The sequence below is a fragment of the Pinus tabuliformis genome, chromosome 8 (genome assembly GCF_031772625.1).
Source record: "Pinus tabuliformis cultivar Carrire ecotype Pingquan chromosome 8, CPIR1, whole genome shotgun sequence".
Lineage (NCBI taxonomy): Eukaryota > Viridiplantae > Streptophyta > Pinopsida > Pinales > Pinaceae > Pinus > Pinus tabuliformis.
Genome location: NC_142294.1, coordinates 1,855,623,819 through 1,855,632,016, shown reverse-complemented (window position 1 = coordinate 1,855,632,016; position 8,198 = coordinate 1,855,623,819). Strand labels below are relative to the sequence as shown.

Genomic DNA, 8,198 nt, shown 5'->3' with positions numbered 1-8,198 from the left:
CATCGAACACCCTAAAACACGCCCATGAATCAGCCTCCTCAGACTCTGACAAGGAAGCCTCCTTAGCTTGTTAGAACAATCTTCAAGTAACACTGGTAGCCCCACCTTCATAAGGTTGGGTCAAAGTAGCAAAAAAGAAAGGAAAGAAAGGACACACCAGTGATCTGCCCCAAGCTGGGTGATTTTAATATTTCTGCTTTGCGGTTTCTTTTGTTTCCTCTAGATGAGCAGGATGCTTGGATGCATAGTTCCCAGCTGCCATGAAAATTCTATCCTTGCTACATAAACATTGGATTTTAAATTCTGGGTCTTTGTTTATTTAGTCTTGATGCTTACTTTGTCTTACTTGGTTGGAGACTTGTACTCCTAGGTCAACCTTTTTGGAGGACATATGTTATCAATGTAAAACTTATCTTTAATAATAAAAATATTTTGTACTAGCTTACCCCAAAAAAAAAGGAGAGATGATATGGTTTCAATAGGTCTTAGATTTATAAGTGTCTCTCTCTCTCTCTCTCACACACACACACACTTTCTTCAATGAAAATTTATACATTACTTCATTTTTAACACTAGACTTCAAATTGTTATAACTCAACCTCAAATTTTGATAACTATAATCCCTAAATACTATGCATATTCATAATTTTCCAAACAAATTTCAATATATAATTAAAATTATACCAAAGTTGATATTGAATTATGATAATTTTTCTAACATGTAAAAAAAAAAACAAATAGATTATAATATGTATGTGCAGCAATAAAACCTCCTTACTCTTGAACAATTAGTGACCTCATCATAGAGGTGCATGTCAAGTATGTTATTGAAATAAAACCTCTTTACTATTGAACAATTAGCGACCAAAGGTGCATACTAGCGACCAGAGGTGCATGTCAAGTATTCTATTGAAATAAGGGTTTTCTCTATTGATGCTTTAAATTAGTTTTTATTAGAATTTAATGTTCTTTTTCCAAAAAAATAGACCATACAAGTGTTTGAGTTGTTTTTTTATGGTAAAAATAGATTTAGCACCATAAAAAACCCTCAAAAACCTTGTACACCTAAAATCCTAAACTTTAACGGTTATAACCAAAATTTCTCAAAATTTCTATCCAATTTTAAATTTGTAAACTATATAGACTACCCTTTGAAATAAGTCTCTCATGATGATGATAGAGCAATATGTCTTAAACGTGTAAAGTGAATGCATTCTGTAGCGTGGTTCATGTTTCCAAGAGACGGATTTGCAATTTCCTACCATCAGTGAAAAGTCGCTCTGAGCCCAAACCATTCTGAACGCTCTCCTGAAAAATAGAGTTGGGGTATTCTGCATTGAAGGCCAAGATCGACTGCAGCTGTCATTTTATTTGAACTCACTCTTTCACAAATACAAGCAACAAATTTGTTCTCGTAATGACGGCAACGAGACATGGGAATTGCAGATGTGCTAAAATCCCTGGCGTGCATGGAAGGCGTTATAGTCAGCCAGGTAGGATACTTTGAGTGGGTTTATGTAATAGTCCTGTATAGGTTTTAACCTCCAGACGTTTCGTCTAGGGCATTTGGTCTAGTGGTATGATTCTCGCTTAGGGTGCGAGAGGTCCCGAGTTCAATTCTCGGAATGCCCCTTAAGTTTTACTGACCTCAATTTCCTGAGAAAACCCTCTTCTGATTCACTGCTCCAATTTCATGAGAAAAGCCTTTCATTTCAATTCTCGGAATGCCCCAATTTCATGAGAAAACCCTCTTCTGATTCACTGATCCAATTTCATGAGAAAAGCCTTTCATTTCAATTCTCGGAATGCCCCTTCAGTTTTACTGAAATACAATTTCAGGAGAAAGGCCTCTTCTGATTCTCTGATCCAATTTCATGCTAAAAACCTCTTCTGATTCACCAGTTTTACTGATCTCGATTTCATGAGAAAACCCTCTTCTGATTCACTGATCCAATTTCATGAGAAAAGCCTTTCATTTCAATTCTCGGAATGCCCCTTCAGTTTTACTGATTCAATTTCAGGAGAAAAGCCTCTTCTGATTCACTGATCCAATTTCATGATAAAAACCTCTTCTGATTCACCAGTTTTACTGATTCAATTTCAGGAGAAAAGCCTCTTCTGATTCACTGATCCAATTTCATGATAAAAACCTCTTCTGATTCACTGATCCAATTTCATGAGAAAAGCCTCTTCTGATTCACTTATCCTGATTCAATTTCAGGAGAAAAACCTCTTCTGATTCACTGATCATGATAAAAACCTCTTCTGATTCAATTTCATGAGAAAAGCCTTTTCTGATTCACTGATCCAATTTCATGAGAAAAGCCTTTCAATTCTCGGAATGCCCCGTTGTTTTACTGATTCAATTTCAGGGGAAAAGCATCTTCTGATTCACTGATCCAATTTCATGATAAAAACCTCTTCTGATTCAATTTCATGAGAAAAGCCTCTTTTTAAAAGAAGTGGTAAGCCTGTTTTCAAATGTGTGAATCAAGTATCTATAACTCAACTTCTTCTGATGGAAAGATCTATATTTCCTAAGTGTGAAACAAGTATCTATAACTGTCCTAAATGATTTCACTGGAAGATCTATATTTCTAATTTTGGGGAAGATGTTTTCATAGCCCTGTCTCCAGGTCCATCAAGGCACTGATGATTTCATTGCCAAATACATGTTCTGTAGATTATAATTAGCCAAACTCTCCTAAATGATTTCACTGGAAGATCTATATTTCCAATTATGGGGCAGATGATTTCATAGCCCTCTCTCCAGGTCCATCCATCAAAGCAATGATGATTTCATTGCCAAATGCATGTTCTCTATATTATAATTAGCAAGATTGATAGCCTGAAAAAAAATCTATATTTCTAATTCTGGGGAAGATGATTTCATAACCCTGTCTCAGGGTCCATCAAAGCACGGATGATTTTATTGCCATAGTTTATTTGTTATAGGGTTTGAAAGGAGGTTTTTTTGTATTTTCTAGTTTAATTTATTCAGAATTCAGCAAAAATTTGTTAAAATTACAAGTTTGAATTGTAAATTCTTCACAATCTCAATGCCCTAAAAATTTTTCAGGATATCGAATCCATATATGTAATTAAAAATTGATTTTAAACAACAAAAATTAAAATTTAACCCAAAAAGAATCCATGCATTTCAGGAAATAACTCCAAAACATATAATTTTCCAACCATGCTTTTTTATTACCAAATACATGTTCAATAATCTATTTTCTATAAATTATAATTGGCCAGATTGATAGGCAAGGAAAGATTTTCCTACTTGACTCCAATTTGTTCAGAAAGGTTTATCGTCTTGCTTGAATTTCTCCAATTACAGGCAATTTCTCTAATTACAGGCAACTTCCTACCCTCGTTTTGAGGATATGATAGAATTGAAGCTTTGTGTTGGGCAAAGACTAACTTGTGGTTATCCTTATCTTCAGAAATAACTTTGTTTCTTTCAAGGTTTTGGTTTTCTAGAGATCCTTATACACCTGATCTTCCGATATATATATATATATATATATATATAAAAGTCACCTGACACGGGGATTCGGGACACGTAGGATTCGGGATTCATGGTGTCGGATTCGGGACACACTGACCCCCCGGAATAGGACACGTTAGGACACGTTATATATAATTTTATTAAAATATATATATATATATATATATATATATATTAATATTAACAATTAGATATTATCATATTTCTTACACAAATTTTAATTAATGATACAAATTTATTGCTTTCAAACATAGATCTTCATCTATAGCTATTAGCATGCATAGTACATACAAAATTCAAATAAATGTTGGTACTGGTCACATAAATGATAAATCTATTAAAAATTTAAATCATGATTCATAATTCATAACTGAAAGACAACTTACAACTACAAGATAGTAAGATAAACACACTAACAACTGTAGTTTTCTCATTAAGTCATCAAATCAAAATGTGTTACATAGGTAGTGTTGGTGCAATGCCAATGGCAAATAGAAATAGAAAATATAAAACAACTACAGGTATACAAGCCTCAAGGCATCAATCAGCATCAGAATCAACATCACTGTCCCCATCATCATGGTCCCCACTGCTCTCCTCTACATCCTCCTCCTCCCCTGTATCCATAGTCGCCTTTGCATCTGCTGGTATGGAGGCTGACCCCTCTAAGTCATCAAATCTAACAGGGTCTAGCACTGGATCATTGAGATCCATGTTGGCCAATGCCAACTCAACAATGGTGTTCAGACCCATATCATCAGGAACAGTGTTACTTGGGAGCGGGAGCGAAAACGGGAGGGGGAGTGACATATTCAGAAGCTCTTGGTTTGGTGCTCTTGATTAAAAATTTAAATACGAGTTCCATACCCTAATACATGACAAAATTCAATGGAAACATTGCAATCCCCCAATCCTCAAATCCTGAAAAACTGATAAGTCTGCTAGATTTTGAATGAAATCTAAAATTCTACTTTCTCCATATGAAATCCAATGAGGTCGGAACCACTCTCAAACATCCTGAGTCATTTCATGGTAATGTTAAAAATTTAAGTAAAAGGATGAAAATGAAGATTAAGGAGAATGTCACTTTTACTTTAAGAATTTAACATTACCATGAATAGCATATCAATACTAGGGCCTAGACTTGATTATGAAGTTGCCAAAATGCTCTACTCCTTGCTGCAACAGCACAAATCACTTACCAAATGAAAATATTAATGAGCAAACACGCCCTTTTCATACCCGCGTTGAGCTTAGCGAGTCCTGGAAACCGGACACGTGTCCTAAAATCGCGACACGCCCCTGAAAATCGCGACACGCCCTCGGACATGACGTGTCCGAAACGGACACGACGTGTCCTGTGATTTGGACACAAATCTGGACCGAATCGTGTCGGATTCGCCGGATTCGGGATTCGCAGGGGGTTTAGGACGAATCCGGTTTCCTAGATATATATATATCACAGAGACTCTCGGTACGGCTATTTTGAAGTTAAGCCATCGGACCATGAAAAGTGTCTTTAGGTTATGAAAATCATCCTTGTTATTGACCTCCACTCCCACAGCATACATTACAGAAGTTTGAGTTACCACAAATTTAGAACACGTGGCAACTTGTCCTTAACCTCTCCTTAGGCCAACATTTCTTTTAAGAGCAGTTATCTTCCCTTGCCTTTCCTTCTCGCAAAATCTGCAAAATATGTATTTTTCAAAAATATCTGCTCGACAGAAAAAACAGATTTTTCAGTACTGTTTAGGCCAATACTGATCGCTATGTTGTCTACCATGCACACAACCATTTCATGGTTATAAGTTGTGTTTTCCATGATATGCACTAAAAATAAATACTTTTTTTTAAGAGAGGAACACTGACAATAAATAAAATAAAGATGATTGTTGTTATTATTAACAATAAATTAATAAAATAAAGATGTGAACCATTTAAATGGAGAACTATATAATTGTTTTTTAGAACCTTTGCGAAAATCTTAGCAGCTTTTAATACTTTTTTCCTAGCCTTGGTTTTAAAGATAAATAATTTAGATTTGAAAATTTTATACCAATTTCTCTCAGTAACTACATTTACAAAATTATCTCTAATATAATAACCATGGAGATGAAAATAACCATGGGGATGAAAAAAATTATCTCTCATCATAGGAGAGAAATTCACAAATCAATCGGAGTCGCACAAGAGAGTTTCCACTCAATCATAATACAGGAACCTAAAATCCCCATCCTTGAAGGTAGACCTTTCCAAAACATTGATACGATGAGTTGGCTTTTCATTGGACTTACCCATATTCATCTTAGCTTTAATCATGCCTTTTTTATTTGAGTAATGAGTTGCAAAAATCTGACACGTGTTTATTACTTTCTGTTTATAAATTTTTGAAATGCAAATACGTTATAGGCCATTACTTTCTTTCTTACTCTATTTTCTCATATTGCAACTGAATTTGACTTTTTTAACTTTCAGTTTCATTTTTTAAAAGAAATTTGCATTTTGTTTATCCATATCATATTGTTTTTCTCCACTGTCATAAGCATAATACTCAAACCTTTTACAATAGTGGCATTGTACATTAGATTTGTCATACATTTGAAGAAATCTCCTAGTTTAAGTGCCACTGCATCTTCATCTTCCATTTGATTCTAAAAATCTAATTTGTTTTCGTTCATAACTATTGCCAAATCTTCCACTTCCACTACATTTAGTGGACCTTTATCATTGGATGATCGACCTCTACTTTTTTTTCTGAAACTTGAGATCTAAAAGCTTGCTTAAAAGAGGCAACAATGGTTTTGTTTAACCTTTGTTCATGGATTTGCAAGGAACCCATAAGCTCATTAAGAGAGATTTGAGATATATAATTTGATTCTTTTATTCCTACAACAATAGGACCAAACATGGAAGGAAGGCTTTTGAACACTTTTTCTCTGGTTCATAGATCTTGAACATTGTCTCCGTTGATTTTAATTTGATTGACCAATCTTATAATGTGCTTAAAGAAATCATTCAAAGACTTCTATTCTTTTATTTGCAAATTTTCAATCTCCCTTAACAAGTGTAGCTTGACAAGGTCTACTTTGTGACTGTCTTGGTATGCATTTTCCAAAATCTTCTAAACTTGCTTACATTTTCTAACCATTGCTATCTTGAAAAATCGACTCTCTCACCACCATTTGTATAACGTAAAGTGCCTTGCTGCATTTCTCAACACAATTCTGTCAACTTGAATGAGCATGTTGAATACAAACTGATTTGCAAGATCGAGGAAGCCATTTTCAATAAGCTCCTATGACTTAAGAGCAGGAAAAAAGTATTAGCTTGATAATCTAGACATCATACTTATTGTCATCGAGATGTGATACTTGTTGCCACAAGAAAGTGTTATCTTGATAATTTAGATATTATACTTCTTGTCATCAAAATGTGATACTTTGCCAAAAGTTGTTGCCACTAGCCATACAAAAAAGCACCTGACTCTGATACCAATTTGCTGGGTTTGAGAATAAACAAAACAAAGACTATATCAATAAAACTTTGTCAGCACCTTGCTCTTAAAAGTTCATCTTGATACCAATTTGCCGAGTTTGAGAATAAACAAACCGAAGACTATATCAATAAAACTTTGTCAGCCTCGACAGTCCATCTTGATATCAATTTGTTGAGTTTGACAATCAACAAACTGCCGAGTTTGAGAATAGACAAACCAGAGACTATTGAATAGAACTTTGCTAGATCTGAAAATTTTTGTCAGCGTCGACAGTCCATCTTGATATCAATTTGCTGAGTTTGACAATAAACAAAACAGAGACTATTGAATAGAACTTAGTTAGATCTGAAAAGCCTTATGGTGCTATCCAGGTTCGAACTGGAGACCAAACCAGAGACTATTGAATAGAACTTTGCTAGATCTGAAAATTTTTGTCAGCGTCGACAGTCCATCTTGATATCAATTTGCTGAGTTTGACAATGAACGAAACAGAGACTATTGAACGAAACAGAGACTAGTGAATAGAACTTAGTTAGATCTGAAAAGCTTTATGGTGCTGCCCAGGTTCGAACTGGAGACCTTCAGTGTGTAAGACTGACGTTATAACCAACTACACTACAGCACCAGATGTATCTGAATTTTTAATATTGATCATCCCATCTCTATTTATGGCCTGAAATACTCCATTGTTTTGGCTTTCTATGTCTTCTATCTCTTGATATAAATGTTGGAACTAAAGACTAACCTATCCAGATGGTTCCTTTCTCCATTAACTTGTGTGCCATATTTATGCCCATGCAATTGAACAGGAAGGAAGGAGATCAGTTTAGGAGGCAGACCTGTACTTTCAATTCTGGGAGAATTACTCATGATATCAAAGTATTGTCCATGACCAAAGCATGCTTTATAAATTAGAGTTAATTGAGTTGATGGGAAAAGAAAGCTTTCCCTCCTTAGCCATCCAATTTGTTTCGAAACGTTTAAAGCATTGCTTGAAATTCTCCACTTCAACCCTGAGTTTCAGTATATGATAGGTATTGAAGTCATCAGTTAGACAAAAACCCACCTTTATTTCAGTTAGTACCTCTAGCTTTAGACATATTCTACTTTTACCTAGCTTTTGATCTTCAGCAACAAAGTTTTTGCATTGGATGAAACAAATGTAATTTATTTTTTTAAGGAAAT

The 8,198-nt window shown here is 34.8% G+C and overlaps 2 non-coding genes across 2 annotated transcripts; one reads left to right on the top strand and one right to left on the bottom strand.

The window, feature by feature from the left end:
- The first annotated feature begins 1,560 nt into the window (after nt 1-1,560).
- Nucleotides 1,561-1,632, top strand: TRNAP-AGG (transfer RNA proline (anticodon AGG)). Its single transcript has one exon. It is a non-coding gene; the product is annotated as a tRNA-Pro (tRNA).
- A 5,932-nt stretch (nt 1,633-7,564) lies between these two features.
- TRNAV-UAC (transfer RNA valine (anticodon UAC)) lies at nt 7,565-7,638 on the bottom strand. The gene has a single exon. It is a non-coding gene; the product is annotated as a tRNA-Val (tRNA).
- Between the last annotated feature and the right edge of the window lie 560 nt (nt 7,639-8,198).